Source organism: Sturnira hondurensis, unplaced genomic scaffold, assembly GCF_014824575.4.
Source record: "Sturnira hondurensis isolate 20B ecotype Veracruz unplaced genomic scaffold, ASM1482457v3 Scaffold0008782, whole genome shotgun sequence".
Lineage (NCBI taxonomy): Eukaryota > Metazoa > Chordata > Mammalia > Chiroptera > Phyllostomidae > Sturnira > Sturnira hondurensis.
Window position 1 is genome coordinate 1,919,488 of NW_028081413.1, and position 16,879 is coordinate 1,936,366.

At 44.7% G+C, this 16,879-nt stretch overlaps 1 protein-coding gene across 4 annotated transcripts in view; it reads left to right on the forward strand.

Annotated features, from left to right (window-relative positions):
- FSIP1 (fibrous sheath interacting protein 1) overlaps positions 1-16,879 on the forward strand; it is a 205,051-nt gene that overhangs the window by 178,638 nt on the left and 9,534 nt on the right. The window lies entirely within an intron of this gene.

Here is a 16,879-nt window from a genome sequence, read left to right on the forward strand (position 1 = left end):
TTACTTTGAGAGATCACTGTATTTCTGTGCCTCTCCCTCTCTGTCTTTTGTTTTTTATTGTTATTCAATTACACTTGTCCCCATTTTTTCCCTATTACTCTCACCCACCCTACCCACCGCCACCTCCCACATTCAATCCCCACCTCAACCCCCGTTGTCTTCACCCACGGGTCCTTCTTCCATGTTCCTCAATGACCCTTCCCCTCCTTTCCCCCGTTATCTCCCTCGGCCTCCCCTCTGGTTACTGTTAGTTTGTTCTTTATTTCCATGTCTCTGGTTATATTTTGCTCACTTGTTTGTTTTATAAAAAAATGCCCTGCTTTTCACCATTGGAAAAAATATCTAAAATCACTCTTGTAGAGCAAATTACCTCAACATCCTTTGCTGTAATGTGCTCTGAACACATTTAAAGGGAAATATGAAATAAAATTATTACAAGAATTTTCTTCTCTTTGATGTTTTTATTCATTCAAATTGGTAGCAAATGTTCTCTTGTGGGTCCTCATAGAATACTCAAACATTCTTGAGCAATATTAGCAGATATTTTACATACTTTTTAATGAATCAGCCTTAGTGAGAACTGAAAAAAGAATGAGGGAACAAGAATATTATTTCCAGATTCTCTATTTTTCATAGTTAAACTCAAGGGAACTTTTACTCTCTACTAGATTTCTCTTACTTCTTTAACATTCCTCTTCTCCATAGATGCCAAACACCAACAAATAAATGAAACTTGTGCACACTCTTTTTCCTTTAGCATGCAAATTCAGCTTTGGCTTACATAAAAAATCCATCTTACCCTGTTTTAGTGATGCTTCCCTATAATATAAAGAAGGTATAAGTAATGGATATTTGTCTTTTTTTTTTTTTTACTGGTAGTTTAGCATTTAATTCCTCTTCCCATGTTTGGGAAATTACCTACTTTGTAACTCTGAGCAGAATTCCAATTCTTCCTCTCACTGTAGAATAAGGGAAGTCCCACTGTTCATTCAGTTTCCTGTTGACCTTTGCCACAGGACATGGGCAAGACCTAGGCCATCGGGCGTTCCTCACCCAGAGCTAACAGATGGAACAGGAATAGTGGAGAATCCACTCAGTGTCAGCAGTGGTGATGGAAACGTCATTTTACCGAGGCAGCAGGACAACAGTTCTAACTGCGATATCCTGTCTCCAGTGCTGGTCGGTTAGCTCAGCTGAGTGGTCCGGTGGAAGTAGCAGCCTTGAATCACGTGGTTTGATTTCGGTCGTGGTTGGTAGTCTCTTACTGTTCCTGGTTATTTTCCAAAAGCTACTCTAGCTTTCTCAGTGATTGGGTGAAAATATCCAACATTGTTTCAGTTCCATTTCAGTGCAAAGCAGACAGTCTCAGTTTTGCTATTTCTCTTATTTTCAACTAGGAGCCATGATGGGTATGAAATTTGACACCAGAAATAGTTGCAAGAAATGGGACCACAGAGAAATGGCAGGGTCGGGGGGAGATTGAGATTGGTCGTTTGGTTTAATTGGAGCTGAAGGTTTTGGGTTCAATGAAGTATGAAAAGTCCAGGCATGTAAGTGATAAGACTCTGCAGCAAATAAATCTTCTGTGAACTTCTAGCACGATGTGCTCATTGAAGGAAAAGGCTTTGGGAACCAAGTGGGAGCTTCCATAACGAATGTAAAGGGATAAGGAGTGGAAGGACTAAGGTGGGGTGGTAGCTGTTTCTCACAGTGCGGGATAGCTTCAGAAAAGAGAATGTGAACCAAATTCCTGACTCCCCCCCCCTCTAAGCATGGATTAAAAACTAGGGACTCACTAGGATTGCTTTAAAAAAATCCCATCTTTTGTTATTCAGAGTTGAAAAGGTCAAAAGCCAAATGTGGGCTGTCAAATTAGAATGTCTGTTAAATTCGTAGCCAGGTCACTCATGTTAAAGTTGGGCATTTAGAGAGAAAGAGTGGGGTCCTGGGAAGTGGAACAGGGGTATGTGCGAGTCTAATGAACTCAGGACCCTCAGAGCCATCAAGCCACCCTTGCCAGCCGGAGCACCCTCTGTGCCCCTCTCTGATGAGGCTCCTCTGTCTTAATTGAGTTTCATGTCACCCGAAGGAGTCACATCAGAAAGTTAGTTATCCTTATGCCTTATTTCCAGATTTATAACTAAACTTAGATGCCAGTGAGGTCAAACCTAAGAGGAGGTGGCTAATGGTGCTAAAAATGGAAAGGCCTTGCCAATTACATTAATATTGGAAAAAATCTGAGAAATATGTGTGAGAAAGGAGTTTTTGAAGGTTCTATGTCTAAGAAAGAAAAATACAACTTTAGGTGGGTTGAATTTTTGCTGTGGAAGCATGTAATCAGAGTTTCTGGATTCAGTGTACCAGCATGAACAGGTGGCATTGACCAAAACCTGACTCGAGCCCACTAAGATGACAGAAATTTCTTTATAGACTGTAGGAGTTAGGAATTCAAATGCTTAGGGAGATAATATTGTTGGAGGGGATGTATTATGGGCATTGAGCCCCGTATTTTAGCTGTGTTCCTTTCGAGGGTCCCGAGGAGACTCTTTTCGGTAAGAGTTTGAGTGAGACTCTGATGGGAGGTCCGTTAGCGTGTTTAGGGGAAGAAGTGAGTGGCCATTCTGTGTCGGCTGGTGGGGCTGATGGAAGATGCTCAAGTTGAAATGGGACTTTCTGATCCCAGGATGACAGAGCTCATTCAGGAAGCAGCACCTTCCCATCAGAAGGCACGGTGGGCAACATGGCTACCACAGTAGGCAGCAGGATGGGCGTTTTAATTGGAATGATCAAAAGGGATCTTTGGAAATGGCTGTTGATAGTGGGGTCTTTGTGACCGAAATAGGCACTTAGTCCTGCTACTTGATTTTTACAATAAAACAAACCAAAAACTCTGGGTCTTCTGGCAAATGGGCTTGATTTGAGCCATTATAATAGGAAACCTTAGCTTCTCATCTAATTTCCGGAGAGATCAGTTTGTCAGCTCAACATCATTTAAATGGAAGCAAAGTCAAGAACTTGCTGGATAAGACCTGCTAACGAGACCTGAGTGCATCTATTAGGGTAACCGGGGGAAAGGAAGTACTATCACCTGGTAGCAGTTGGTGGACACTCGCCCTGTTCAAGATACAGTCACTTTACTGGAGCAATTTAACATATGCCTGTATTTGCTATGCATTTATTTGTTGGGCAAATGCTTCTTTACTCTGGACAAATACGCCAAGAATACTCTGAGCGGTCTGCTTTTATCTGGCGAGAGCTTCGGAATAACTGCACCGCCTTGCCTCAGGGTCGTATCTTTTTCTGTCACTATTTTGGATATAGACTTGTTGGCTGTCGCACAGGGCTCCATGCTAGTCCAACACATGGTGACATGCTAACGGGGTATGGAGGTGAGGTACGGAGGCGAGGTATGGAGGTGGGGTACGGAGATAGGCTATAGCAGACGGCGCTGATGCCTGGGCATGAGACGCGTGTGGACTAGTGGGAAGGCGACAGTCTGGACAGTTTCCTGGCACCCACTCAACAGTAAAGCTTCGTTCTCGGCCCCTCCCTGCTGACACAGAAATGCTCTCTGTCTTGTATTTTATTTCGTTGTGAGAAACAGTCCTGGAGGGTCGTAGGATCGTGTGGTGGTGAGAGTGAAGGAAGGGAAAGCTAGTTTAAGAAAGTGATGGTTCTTGGTCCACAAATGGGATTGCCGGATAAATGAGATGAGAAGGGTGCGTGTGGAGATGGGGCTGGTGGGTGAAATCTGCAGAGAGCTCTGTGTGGGCGTCACTGAGTGCAAGTCCCCCAGAGGCCAGGAAGTTTACGTAGATGTATGAAACGGATGAAGGCGAGGCAGTGCAGAGAAGGATTGTTCTGCGTGGTTGGAGAATGTACACGTTCTTTCTGAAGGTCAAATTTAACAAAATAAAAAATGCTCGGCTGTCTAAAAGAACATTGGTTTGTGATACTAGGATGACACAGGAGTAAGTAAAAGTGACTTATGAATTTATTTGAGCAAGGTTTTCAAATAGTGCAAATATCTCTCATCAAATAGGAGATAAAATTTTACCAGAGAATAAAAAAGGATGCTTAAATCGTGGTATGTGCCCATGTTTGTGCAGCACATGCCTCTCCAAGAAAAATCGCTTCATTCTCTAAGTAAATATTTGTGAAATTCCTACATGTTAAAAATGCATTTCTAGGCTCTGGGGACAGAGTAGTGAAATGATCAGTCAGAGCCTCTGCCCCCGTGGAGCATGTGTTCCAGTGGCGGGGGCAGTCAACCAACTGAGCGAGTGGGCACGACTGGTGTGCCGTGTTTGGAGGGAAGTAGGGCAGGGAGGGGCAAGCGCAGGTGGGAGCCCTTGTACTTTGACACAGGGTGGTCAGAGAGGAGCTCGGGGAGAAGGTGACATTTGAACAGGCGCTTAAAAGGCACGAGGGAATGAGTTGTGACGACCTCTGGGGGAAAAGCGTTTCTGGAAGGTGGACAGCCAGGGCAAGGGCTCCAAGATGGGAGAACGGTCAAGGCGGCAACGAGCAGGGCAGTGCGTGTGGCTGGAGGGAGTGAATGAGGAGGGAGTAAAGAAAAAACCAAGTTCTTAGGGAGTTTGACGTTTCCTCTGAGGGAGCTGGGAACTAGTGGAGGATTCTAAGCAGACAAGTACCCAGTGCTTTAATGTACATTCTTACTAGGATCACTGTGGGTTAGGAATACTCAGTAAGGCAGTAAAAAGAAGCAGTAAGGACAGTTTTGGAGGCCGTACCTCAATCTGGCGATAAATGATGATGGATTAGGGTGGTAGCGTGGAAGAAGTACGAATGAGTTAGAGTCTGGATATGTTGTTTTGAGGTAGAAGCAAAAAGATTTCCAGACACGTTGTATAAATGGTGTGAGAGAAAGCCGATCAGTTGTTTTGGCATTTTACAAGGGTAGTCTAAGTGGGGGAGATTTGGGGTATTGAAAAATGGTAATTATAGTAAGGAAGTTTACATCTAGCAAAAGGAAGTGCTTATTTGAATCTACTTCTCTATGATTCCATTTTTATGCATTTTGTATTTTAGTTTATTATCCTTAAAGTAATTGTTATTAACTGATTTAGGAGAAATTGGATTTTTATTTTGTTTATAGAAGTTAAAAAATTAATTTGAAATTTGATTCAAAGGAAGTAAAAATAAAGGCTGTTCCAGAGATAGTATTTTCTGTGTTAAAATAAGAAAGTACAAGATTTAAGGCTTTCACAACCTTTTTTATATTTCTTCAGCAAAGATATTTTGACATATTCAATTAGGTGATGCTCCAACACCACCACACTGAGCGTCGATCGCATGTGTCAGTCTCGATACCATCCACATCCCATTCTAAATAAGTGACTTAGCAAGCCCACTCGGTGCAGGGGCTGGAGCCCGCCCTGGCTCATCACTGGGAGTCAAAAGAGAGAATGTTAATATGACATAATCAGAAAATATGTCTCATGAAAGGTGGGGACCCTATTTTGGCTTGTTTATTTGAAGTATTTATATTCATTAATAAAGAACCTTTGAGAAGGCTCCTTCCCTATAAATACTTATGAAAAGAAATGGTTTTCTGCCATGCTTGTGAAACTTTTTATGTAAGTTCATGAGTAGATTTCCATAATTAAACCTAACCACAATTAAAGACTGTGATTATTATTCAGTTCTCTTTTCATGATGGACCAAATTAAACCCTGTGCTTCACAAGTTTTATCTTGAGCCCCGAGATTGATTATTTTGAGCAAAGATAAAAATATCTTGACCAGTGTCTTTCTGGGTCCTTCCTGGGCCTGACTTAGCCCAGGACATGTGCTGCGTCTGTCCGAAAGTGTGAGCTGTCCTCGGGGGTAAGAGAGATTCGCATCCACCTTTCCCTCTGGTGTGCCCTCTCCCGCCCTCTAACAGCCTCAGTAGCCCCCACACTAATCTCCAGCGCAGTGTGACAGTTTACTCATTGCAAATTGTTGGTTGTGAGATATCTGTAGAGCTCTGTTCCTGGTACCCTAGTGAGACACTCAAAGGCAGGCCCATTGGAACTGGGGTGTGCAGACTTCGGTCTGTAACTTCCTGAGAGCGGTCATGTCGCCACTACTGCTATCAGCTTCTCACACCGAAGCGGAAGTGTTACTACCAGCACTCTGGCCTGGACCGAGTCCTCTTTACTGTACACGAGGTGCAGTGCTGAGCACCTTCACACAGGTACCTTACGCTCACCGCAAATTGTTAGTTGTTACAAGTTGGCCAGTTGTTATTGTTTCTGTTGTACAGTTTAGAAATTTGAGGCTTTGAGAAGTCAAGTATTTGCCCAAATGGAACAGCTGGGGAGAAAGCGGGCTGGGATTTCAACTTGGAGATGTCAGCCTTCCTGTACTGCTCTACACTGTCATTAGGGTATTTCCTCTCCATCTGGAAATTTCTGTCTTTCCCCCCCAAAGATAGCACGTGGCCTAAGGAACACTGAACTTGGGGAACTTTGCCAAATGAATATAAGTGGCTGTGGGAAAACAACGTGGAGAAAGGGTGCTGGAGATGCATCCAAGGTGTGGAGGAGTGTTGCAGATGCGCACGGCTCGCCTAGCCCCCCATTTTGATTTCTCGGTGGCTGCTTACGTGGTTGGCTCTGCCCCTGCTGAACGCTCTTTAGACCCCGGGCCCAGCCTGACTCTGTCCAGACTGAAGGCGGGCCTCCCTGTCTTCCTGGTGGAAGTGCCTTAGTACCGAACACCACACCTTGGCATCTCTTACACCTTGTGTTTGTCATGTTCCTTGTTTATCCTCACACTCAAACAGAAGCTGGCTTTGGCTTTCTCCCCTTGGCTTCAATTTATGTTTTTCCAGCTGTGCTCCCTCTGGCTGCTCTGGGCAAATGTCCTCCCAGAACGCCACGGGATTTTTGTCTTTTGATTGCACCCCTTGGACAGGGCTCTGCTGCTCCTCTCCCCCACCTCTGAGCAGTGCCAGTAGGAACCAGCTGTTAAGCCTGAGCCCCAAGATTCTCGAAGGATCGTTTTCCCTCCTGTGGCCTTGATGGTGCAGGCTGGAGGTGTGCTGTCGCGGCACCCCACCAGCACCCTCCTGCCAGCCTTTGACCAGCTTGCAGAGGCTGGGCTGGGGCCGCTGGCTCTGTGCTCTAGGCCCACCCTGTGCAGCTCCAGCTGCCACTTCAGAGCCCTGACAGGACTTGGGAGCTGTTGCATATTGTGACCCCCTTAGTCTGAAGCAGTGGAGCCTGAGGCAGAAGCTTATATGCTATCACTTAATTGTCGAAAGCAACACTAGAGATGCAGAAATCGGGGGGTGGAAAGGGAGACAAAGCAGGAGGGAGAATACGAAAGATGCATTTTGATCTGACAACTGCTTACCAGCCAAGTACAGCTAATTGATACTGTGGCAGAGAGAATCCGTATGAGTGGCTGCATTTCAGGGCAGTCCTCCCAGGGGCAGGAGGGGAAAGGGTTTTATTCATTGGCTCCTCTCTCCTCCTGGTCAAAGTCTACTCCATGGGCAGACGCATACTTTCAGTTTTCACAAGCCTAGAAGTGGCCAGCTGCCCGTCTCAGACCTCATTAGCAGCTCATGCCTCAGGAGCAATAGAGGAGTCCTGGATGGGAGGCAGGAGGGGCATGATGTGCCCATGGGCAACGTGAACAGCCGTGTAGTGTCATCAGTGGTGGTACCCGTATCCACAGCTGGGGGGGCAGCACAAGCCGTGTTAGGTCTGCTCAGCCTGATAGCACGCAAGTGGGCAGATCTGAGTGATGATGAACTGAATCTGGTCATATTGGACCATTTTCACTTCAGTACAGCTTGGCCCCTGGACTTGTTTGTGATGCTAGGAAATTTCTTGTTCATTCAAGAAAATATTTGGCTGTCCTTTCCAGTTCTGAGATTGAGCATCATTGTGAGGGGGCTCTTATGTGGGTGGGGTTCAGCTGAGTGTTCTTTCTAATTGGGGGAGTTCAGATAATGTTACAATAATGAGATACTTCTCCCAGCAAGAGGCAGGAAAGCTGTCCTTGGAGCAGCTGATGAATGTGGCATTGATCACATATGGAAGGCCCAAGTCTCTGGGAAGCAGTGGTACTCGTGGTCAGAGCCTGGAGGCCTCGTCCAGCCCACTGACAGGCTGGTGAGGCTCAGGCGCTACCTTCTAGGCTGCGAGGTATATCCACCGGGTGTAGCAGCAGTAGATGACCTCCTCTGGGCTCTCCTGCCCTGAGTCTGATTGGTGGTCATTTATCTTCCTTAACATCTGCTGGGTGTACTCCCGTGCCCTGGCCTAAATGAGCCCTCGATGGGAATGATCCTGTAGGAACCACAGTACTGCCGCCACCACCACCATCACCACCACCACAGGCTAGCCCAGAAAATGCGTGTTGAAGATCCTGGAGACAGAGTTCTGAGGTCCCCTTCTCTTCAGTGGGGAAGTTTAGATGATGTCCAGGGAAGTATTTAACGGTCTAGAGAGGCAGCCCTGGGTATTATACTGAATTTTTCTAACTTGACTCATCTCCCTGGTGACCTCCTACCAAAGGGTGGGGCTTGACCTGGACTCTGGCCCAGGGTAAGGCATTTACATAGCTAATGGCCTTCTTGACTTACCTCTACATAGTAAAAATAGACTTTTCAAATTGAGAGCAGGGGAGACTATGCAAATGATCTTCGAAACTGTTACTATGCAATAAATGAGCAAGCTGCTCAGCAGTGGGAGTTAATTGCTCTAAAAGTGACATACTGGATATATTTCCCCAGAGAATGGAGGGTGGGTGGGTGGCCCAGCCCTCTGTGACCAGAAAAAGTGTTCTGTATCCAAACTTGCTCACCTTATTTCCAGTGGCCCCCTGGCCAGGCTTTGTTTTGCTGGGAGCATGTGGAGCAGGGGCGCCAGTCTCTCTTCAGCTGTGGAGCTGGAACCCAAGCCTTGTTTCTGGAGAGAAGTGACAGATGTGTGACAGAAGGTCCTTCAGCTGACTTGCTCAGAGCGAGGGGGACCTAATGGAAGTGGGCTTGCTGTCTCTGTTACTAGAAAACAGCAATTGCTGGCAAGCCTCAAATAGTAATTTTCCTGCCAAATGGAAAAATCAGAGCCTCCATCACCTGTCATCCTGTTAGAAATCAAAGCAGTGACACTGGTCAAGGTCATCTCTGAGTACGTCTGCATCGTTCCAACTGTTACCAGCTAAAGCTGAGTTCCCGGCCCTTTTTCAAGGTGGAGGAATTGAGACTCCTGTGTCCTACTTGTAGTTCCTCCCACCGTGCCATTCTTCCCTAGTACGCTGGGATCCTGCTGGCATCCCACCCCTCTTGTCGTTGCAGGTGGAGACAGCAAGCCTGAATTCTTGCTGCCCTGGAGCCACCGTGTGCACTTGAGCTGAGAAGCACCTTCACGGATTGCTCAGGGGCACTGCAGACTTTCACTAGGCAAACCCTTCCAAGCCCTGCCTCGCCCAGCTGTTTGGGGATGATCTGTGACCTGCGCATGGGTGGTGTCTTGTTCTACATGGTTACTTTGGCATCCAGGCCCCACATAAAAGCAGGCTTCCAACACCACCATGACGTTCACAAACTCACTTTAGAGTTGCTTGCCTTGACCTATTTTCACAGTCTATATTGTTCTATCTACGGTCCTCCCTGTTGCTGACCAAGGGCCTGACTCACATTCCTGTTCACAGCCTCGCCTCAACTCTCATTCCTAATGTTTCACATATTTTCTCTGGCGATGACCTTTGCTTCCCTTTTGACCAGAGTTCAGATTCTCCTTTGGCCAGACAACCCTGGATATTCTGGATAAATATGTGCCAGATTTTTCCTGGCTCCTAGGACCATTGGTCCCTGGTATGGCCTCCTAAGAACTTTGTGTCTGCTGGACTTTGCATATGTGGCTGGGGCCGCATTAGTGTAAGAGCAAAAGAGGTAGAAAAGAACCTGGGAAGGGAAGGAGGAACCACTCGTTCTTTGACTCATTGGCACCCTTGATGTAGTCTTTCACGTGAACCCCATCATTTTACCTCGTGATTTTTAGACTTATTTAATTTCAAAGAGATGCAGGAAGTGATAGGAACATACTGAGCCTATTGGGAACATGTTGACCTGGTAATACTGCTCTGTAGTCCCACTGGGTGTCCAGCTTATCGTTCCATCCGCAGGTGAGTACTTCTGATAAGTAATTCTGCTTTCATATCTTAATTAACTCTTTATTGAGTACTCAAGACTGAATGGAATTTCTGAAGTTTGGAAACATCTTGATTGTTAATCTTGTAGTTGGCTATAGAGCTTCATTAAGTGTTCGGTCCTTCTGATGGTTATTTACTTCATAGCAATTGTAGTTTAACAATATGGTAGATTTACTTTGGGGTCCTTGCTCTGCGTATGCTTTCTTCTTTGGGAAATCCTCCTTACCCACAATCCTGCCAACAGCTTGGACTTGGGTGGTCATGTTCATACCACGTGACCTTCACCACAGGTGATTGCATTAATGTTGAATTCTTGACACTGACATTATCCATTTACAATTTGGTCAGTGAGCAGCCAGGTTATCTTGCTTGAAAATTTGAGTTAATGGACCTGGAGAACATGGTCAATTATTGGTGGGTGCTGGACTTTTAAGGTCATGTTGAATGAAGACCGAAGTCAGTTCATGCTACATAGGCAAGCTGAGGTTGTGAGAGAGCAGAAAACATCAATAAGCAGAGGAAGTCGGTTTGCAGGGAGGAGGATGCATCAGACAAACAGCGGGTTAAGAGACCACAGGGACTCAGTAAGAGAATGATGAAGCACATGACTGGTTTCTGGTGGCTTCTCAGCTCCAAATCCCAAGGGCCTATCCAGACTTCACTTCCTGTGTGCTGGTGTCCATGAGATGACTTCTTCAAGCCCACAGCACGCCCCTCTACCTGAGATAGTTTTCCAGACAAGCAAAAGGTAAAGGATTCATTGCCTGCTTTTTTTTTTTGAAGATAAGGATTTCTGTTCTTATGGCTAAAAATCCTTGACTGAAATTGCTACTTAGGCGTTGCCAGCAGTGGCTGCAACAGGGAGCTGTAAACTTACATTGTAGGAATTAAACAAAGGGCGGGATGTTTTCTCGTTGCTTATTTTGGAGTAGAACTTGATGTCATGGAAAGCTATGTGTACTCTTGTCGTTAATCATTTAGGACATTCTGGCTTTCTACCCTTTTTTCACTTGTGATAACATACTGGCTTTATAGGGCGGGTCTTTAGGAACTCAGTGTGTGTGCGGTAAAAAACCACCCGGCATTGGACATACGCTTACATCAAAGGACAAGACTGCCTCTGCTCGTTTATAGTGGAGGACTTTCTGATTATCTGCACCAGAGGCGTGATCTGAATTGCTTTGTCAACAAACCCAGTGCCTGAATGACTAGAGACTTTTATGGCTGGGGAACCTCCGGATGTATAGCATAGGAGGGGAGGCAGGATGAGGGTGAGGTAATCTGCAGTCTGTGATCCGTCTCCAGCAATTACAAGCTGCACTCCTCATCAGATTTAGCTCCTACACCAAACTGGTATTTATCTGGGTGGAGAAGTGTAAACAGTAGGTACCCTGGGAATGGAGCTGGGGTTGTCTTTTTGTTTTTCTGAAATGAGCCAAAAGAGAGGGCACTATGTTAGTTTGCATAAGACACTAAGTTAGTCTGGGTAATAAAAGCCAAAGTTAAGTGAAGTACTCTGCAGGGAGTGTATTTATATCTGAGGGAATGGGCAGAAAGATGAATGTCAGTTGGGAAAAGGATATCTAGAGAATGGTAGAGGGAGAACTCGTTTAGAGTGAGGGGCTATGTACCTAGTAGTTAGGTGTGGGGCGGGGGGGGGGGGCGGCGCTCTGCCCACAGGGCCCCTGGCCTCCATGGATGAGAATGAGAATAAGTCTACCAAGACATGATCTGCTTGGGGAGGAAAGGTGGCCAATCTCTTAAAGGAGAGGGGCCAAGAGCCTTTTCCTCAATGGGCTTTTATTTGGTTTGTTTTGCACAGAAATACAGGTAAAGCTCATTAATCATCGTCAGGCAGTAAGAATCAAACAGTAGATAGCATACAAAGAACTATGAGGGCTTATTCTGAGTCAGGATCTGTTTGCTAAGGGGCTATAAAACTTTGTAGCCAAACTCATATTTTGAGTTTGAGTTTGGCTGCAAACTCATATTTTGCCCAGACCCTTATCATTTAATTGAGGACCTTCTTAGAAAAGCAGATTTCACAGTGTTTTATGTATTCTTTCTTAGGCCTGATCACCCAGGGAACCCGCCCTTTCCAGCACAGGGCTGCACCGCCCTCTGCCATTGTTTTAGGCTTCAGTCAGGCAGGGAAATAAGGCAGCCAAGAGATTAGGAGACTTCTCACAGACAGAATTAGGACTCAGGCTACATCAAAGCTGAGGGGTGATGGTCCATCACCCTCTTTTGCTATAGCCCCCCAAGTCCTTACTTGGAGACAACCTGTCATCATGCCTGTCTTAGGTCATCCCTCACTTGAGGAATCTTACCCATCATTGGCTAACTGGTCATGTACTGGGGGCCAGGCAGGGTGAAGTAGAAGGGGCAGAGGGGGCGCTTCTGCCAGGGAGATAAGCTTTGTCTCCTTAGTGGCTTCTGGTCCAAAGGCCGTCACTCAGCCTTAGCCGTGGGGGGCGGCTACAGCTCCTGAAACCAGGCAGGGCGGTTCCCAATGGTTAGGCCCATATGCTCTGGACCCAGACCTACACTCAAATCCCAGGTCCGCCACGTCAACAGGTTACTTAATTTCTCAGTTTATTAATCCATACATGGAAATTAACAATAGTACTTACCTCATAGGTTTGCTGTGATGATTAAAGGAATTGATACATGTAGTATGCACTGGAGTAGGAGGTTAATAAATGCTAGTTATTACTGTTCTGTAAGACATCACCTGGAGTGCCAACAAGACCAGCAAAATGCAGGAGCAAAAATGCCACAGCTGTTCTACATTATTTTCCTGATGAGAAAATCTAATATGTTTACTCTTTGCCCATGGAATGTGTGTGTTTTGGCTAAAACAAGAAAGAAGGCCCATAAAAAGGCTAAAGTGAAGATGGGGAGAGAGGGGCTTTCATGTGCGGAGAGAACATAGATGGGGCTTTGGTTTGGGAAAATGAAGACTGAGATGCACTATGATGAATTTTATGAAGGGCAGGAATAGCATGAATAATAAGTTGTTTATGAGTTATGGGAAAATTAGAACTGGCATGGAAGCTGAATACTTCGAGGTCAGTGCTTGAACAGATGGTCACTTGCCTGAGCTTGAACAGTGTCCTTCAGTGACGGAGCTCACTGGCCCAGTGTTCCAAAGCAGTCTGGGCAAAGGGAGGTGTTCTGGTCCTTTAACTAGTGAGGGTAGTTAGAAATGTCTGTGACACAGCCCTAGTGTAGTTCAGTTCTCCATGTGTGACTAGCACATTAGCCTAGTGCTTAGCCATTTCAAAACACTTGGCAACCTTCATCCGTGTGGCCCCACAGCGGTGACCACCGAGCTCACCACGCTGTGGGCAGGGCTCTGCAGGGAGCCGGAGGTGAGCAGATGGCGGGAGCTGCGGTTCTGATCGGCACCGCCACCCAGAAACACTGGGATTGAATTGATTTAAAGTGAGGTCTTCATATATTTGGTTCACTTTCACTTACAATATTTTGAGACCAGAGAATTTTTTAGTTGCTCTTTGAGTTCAGGATTAGTATTGTAAAGAAATTAAAGAAACAAAGTTCACTTTTTGTTATGGTTTTCGTAAATTCTACTCAGGTGATATTCTAATGTCAATTTAACAGCTTATTCTTTTATTTATCTTTTTAAAAGTAGTTATTCATAAAAAGTCACTTAATAGCTAGAAGGGAATTCAGAGATCATCCTCTTCAACTCCCCATTTCCTAGCTGAAGGGGGTGGGCTGCGTAGGTGACGCGCACAAGGGTGCGGAGCTTGGGCCAAAGCCCAGGCTCCTTCTGTGTTCCTTCCCGGCAGGCCTCTTCCCCCAGCGGTCAGGGCGATTGTCGTGGTGCTTACTCCTGTGCACACGCAGACCCAGATGGGTTCCACTTCATCGTGAAGCGCCCAGGAGCAGGTTTACCATAAAGCCAGTTAAGGCCTCTCACTTTTTGTGTGTGTGCACACCAATTTTTAATAGCTTTACTTAAGACATCACATTTCCTACTTTACAATACAGCGCTTATGCACTGCTTTGTCTCCACTCCCAGCGCACGTATCCCGTATCCAAGTGTCAGGAATACTCTGCAGCTGCTCAGCTTTTAAAGCTGCCATGGAAGTTGCTACAAATTTGGGTCCTTCACTTGGATCTGCTTTTGATGCCCGAAGATGTAATTGGCTGGGAATTTCATTTAAATATTTCAGATTGTTATTTTAAAAATTTTGTTAAAAATTGAGTATATTTAAATTAATCTTATTTTTATATTTTGAGTTTATTTTAATTTTACTAATAAAATAATTAAAGAAAAAGTTGTGATGAAATGTTTTCAACAGAAAGGGCAGTTCCCTCTCCCCATCCTTCCCCACCTCTCAGGTCGTTCTCCAGTCGGCCACTTGCAGTCCCTCTAGCTCGTCCCCTCCTCTTTACCTCTGTGTTGTTTCATCGTGACTTGTGTGTTAGTTGACCAATTTTTATACCAAGTTACAGTGATATAAAATTTTATATTAATAATGATGTCGCACTATTACATCAATTATATATTGACTTCCTGTGACAGTAGCTAACAATTTAACTTTGTTGCTCTAAACATCCCTTTTCTCTCCTCTCATTCCCCCAAAATAGTTAAATCATAATTTTTGTCACTGCATTACCACTAATCATATTATGATGACTGTGTAATATTACTTATATTATTGTATGGTATCCTTTCTTATACAGCTTTTGTTTGTCCTAGAGTTAATTATTATTGCATTTTCTTTTGCTTAATTTTCTGTGTTATCTGAAACTCACCCTCCTTTCCATACAGCTTTTTGTTCAGAACATTCATAGTTGCTTTTTTTTTGCTTTTACTTAATTTTCTATGAATCTAGCCAAATATATCATCAGAACTGTCAGCCAACTACCTTACTATTTGCGGAAGTGGTCGAACATAGCAGATAATCTACCAGTCTCTCCCCCACCCAGAGACCCCTGCCGTAATTCTATATCCTCTTGCCCCAACATGGACTGTTTTTTTCCTGCTACCTGGACACCGCATGTGATAAGCCTGTGGGGAGGATGTTTGGTGAGGGTCACACTCAGGAGAGCCTTTCTAAGTCCTAGGGAGTTGTCTGTTCGTTATAAACTATTTTATACAGGCAGGTTCTGAAGGGGTATTTTGAGTATCCAGTGCAGTGCAGGGACTGCTTTCATGTTTTGGTTGACTAGGGTCAGCTAGTCGACTAGGGTGGGGTGAGGGGAGCGCTCCTGATAGTGGACACAGTACCACATCTGGGTGCCTGAAATATCCGGTGATTGAAAGTAGGACTTGTGAGTATATAATTTGATTCCTGTTTTTTGACAAGTATGTGAACCTCAGGGTGAATTATGTGAATTTTGAATCCCAGATAATTATTAAGATATTCTCAGGCAATTTTTTTGTTACTCTCAAACTCATAATGATACTTGCCTCTATGAGAACTAGTTTTTAATTTATGGAAGTCAAATATAACTAAAAACACATGATATATTTTAAACATGCTACAACATTTGTTTTACATACTATTGTTTTTGTTAGCTGTATTAGAAGCATTTCACAATAATGAGGAATTGACTGTACTCATTCCAGTCACAGTGCTCCCCCTCCCCAGCACGTTACCTGTGCAGATTATCTGGTTAGTTCTCACTGTGTACCACAAGGGAGGCCAATAGCATTGTTCTCCTTTGTTGAAGCAAATATTAAGGCCATTGCAATTAATGTTTAGGTTTTCTAGTGGGGACTTCCTGTTCTTTGCTAATTCATTCCCCTGTAAAGGAGGACTGGTGTTTTTCTAGCCAGTCCAGGGGGTAAATCAGGAATGGTGCTGATTCTTTAGAGAAGGAATTTTTTTTTCATTGTGATTCAACATACTTCAGTCTCATTCATTTTTGAGATTGTTGGATTCATTTGGCATGCTGTTTGGTTGAATGCTTGTAGAACATAGCTTTACACTTTCATTTGATATTTTATTTCCTGAGAACATCTCTGAAAGAAAAAATATTTTTAAATCCTGAAGATCTTTGTTGAAGCACTCAGCCCTGATAGCCTTTACAAGCAGAGATTAACTGTGTTTGATCCTATCCTTCTCCCAGAATGCACTGCTACTGGAATGCCCCTGGCCTCTGTCTAGACCTCCTGCTTCAAAGCAGCTACACATCTCAGGACGCACCACCCCTTACCCTTCCTTTTCTCTCTGCAGTGGTATTGTCTGCTGAAAGTTGTGGACAGACAGGTTCGTGGATGCATCCTTATTCTTGTGATGAACCCCCAGGGCCAGGTGTAGTCTGTGCTGTTTGCCTGAGATTTTTTTCCTTAAGGAATTGGGTGGTGATGGGGTTCACACCAAGGAGTTGGGGGAACAGAGAAACCCCTGCTGGAGATATTGGCGGTATTCCTGGCTGTTTATCACAGACGTGGTTGCTCACTTCCCTGCCTGATGTTCCAAGATTTATAAAATGGAAGGTGCTTTTCTAGTATCTCCAATTCCAGTTCAAGTTATGATATGTATAGAGAGTGTTAGTATTTAATTTGGTGAAGTAATTCATCTCCATCAGTGTTGTGGGACTTTTTTCCTGGATTTGAGTATGTAATTGATTATAAACTCATTCTCTAGGAATGTTTTACATTTCTCCTGCTATTTTGGGTACCTTAAAATGAATAATTTTGCTACTTGTGTGTTTTGTGTAAG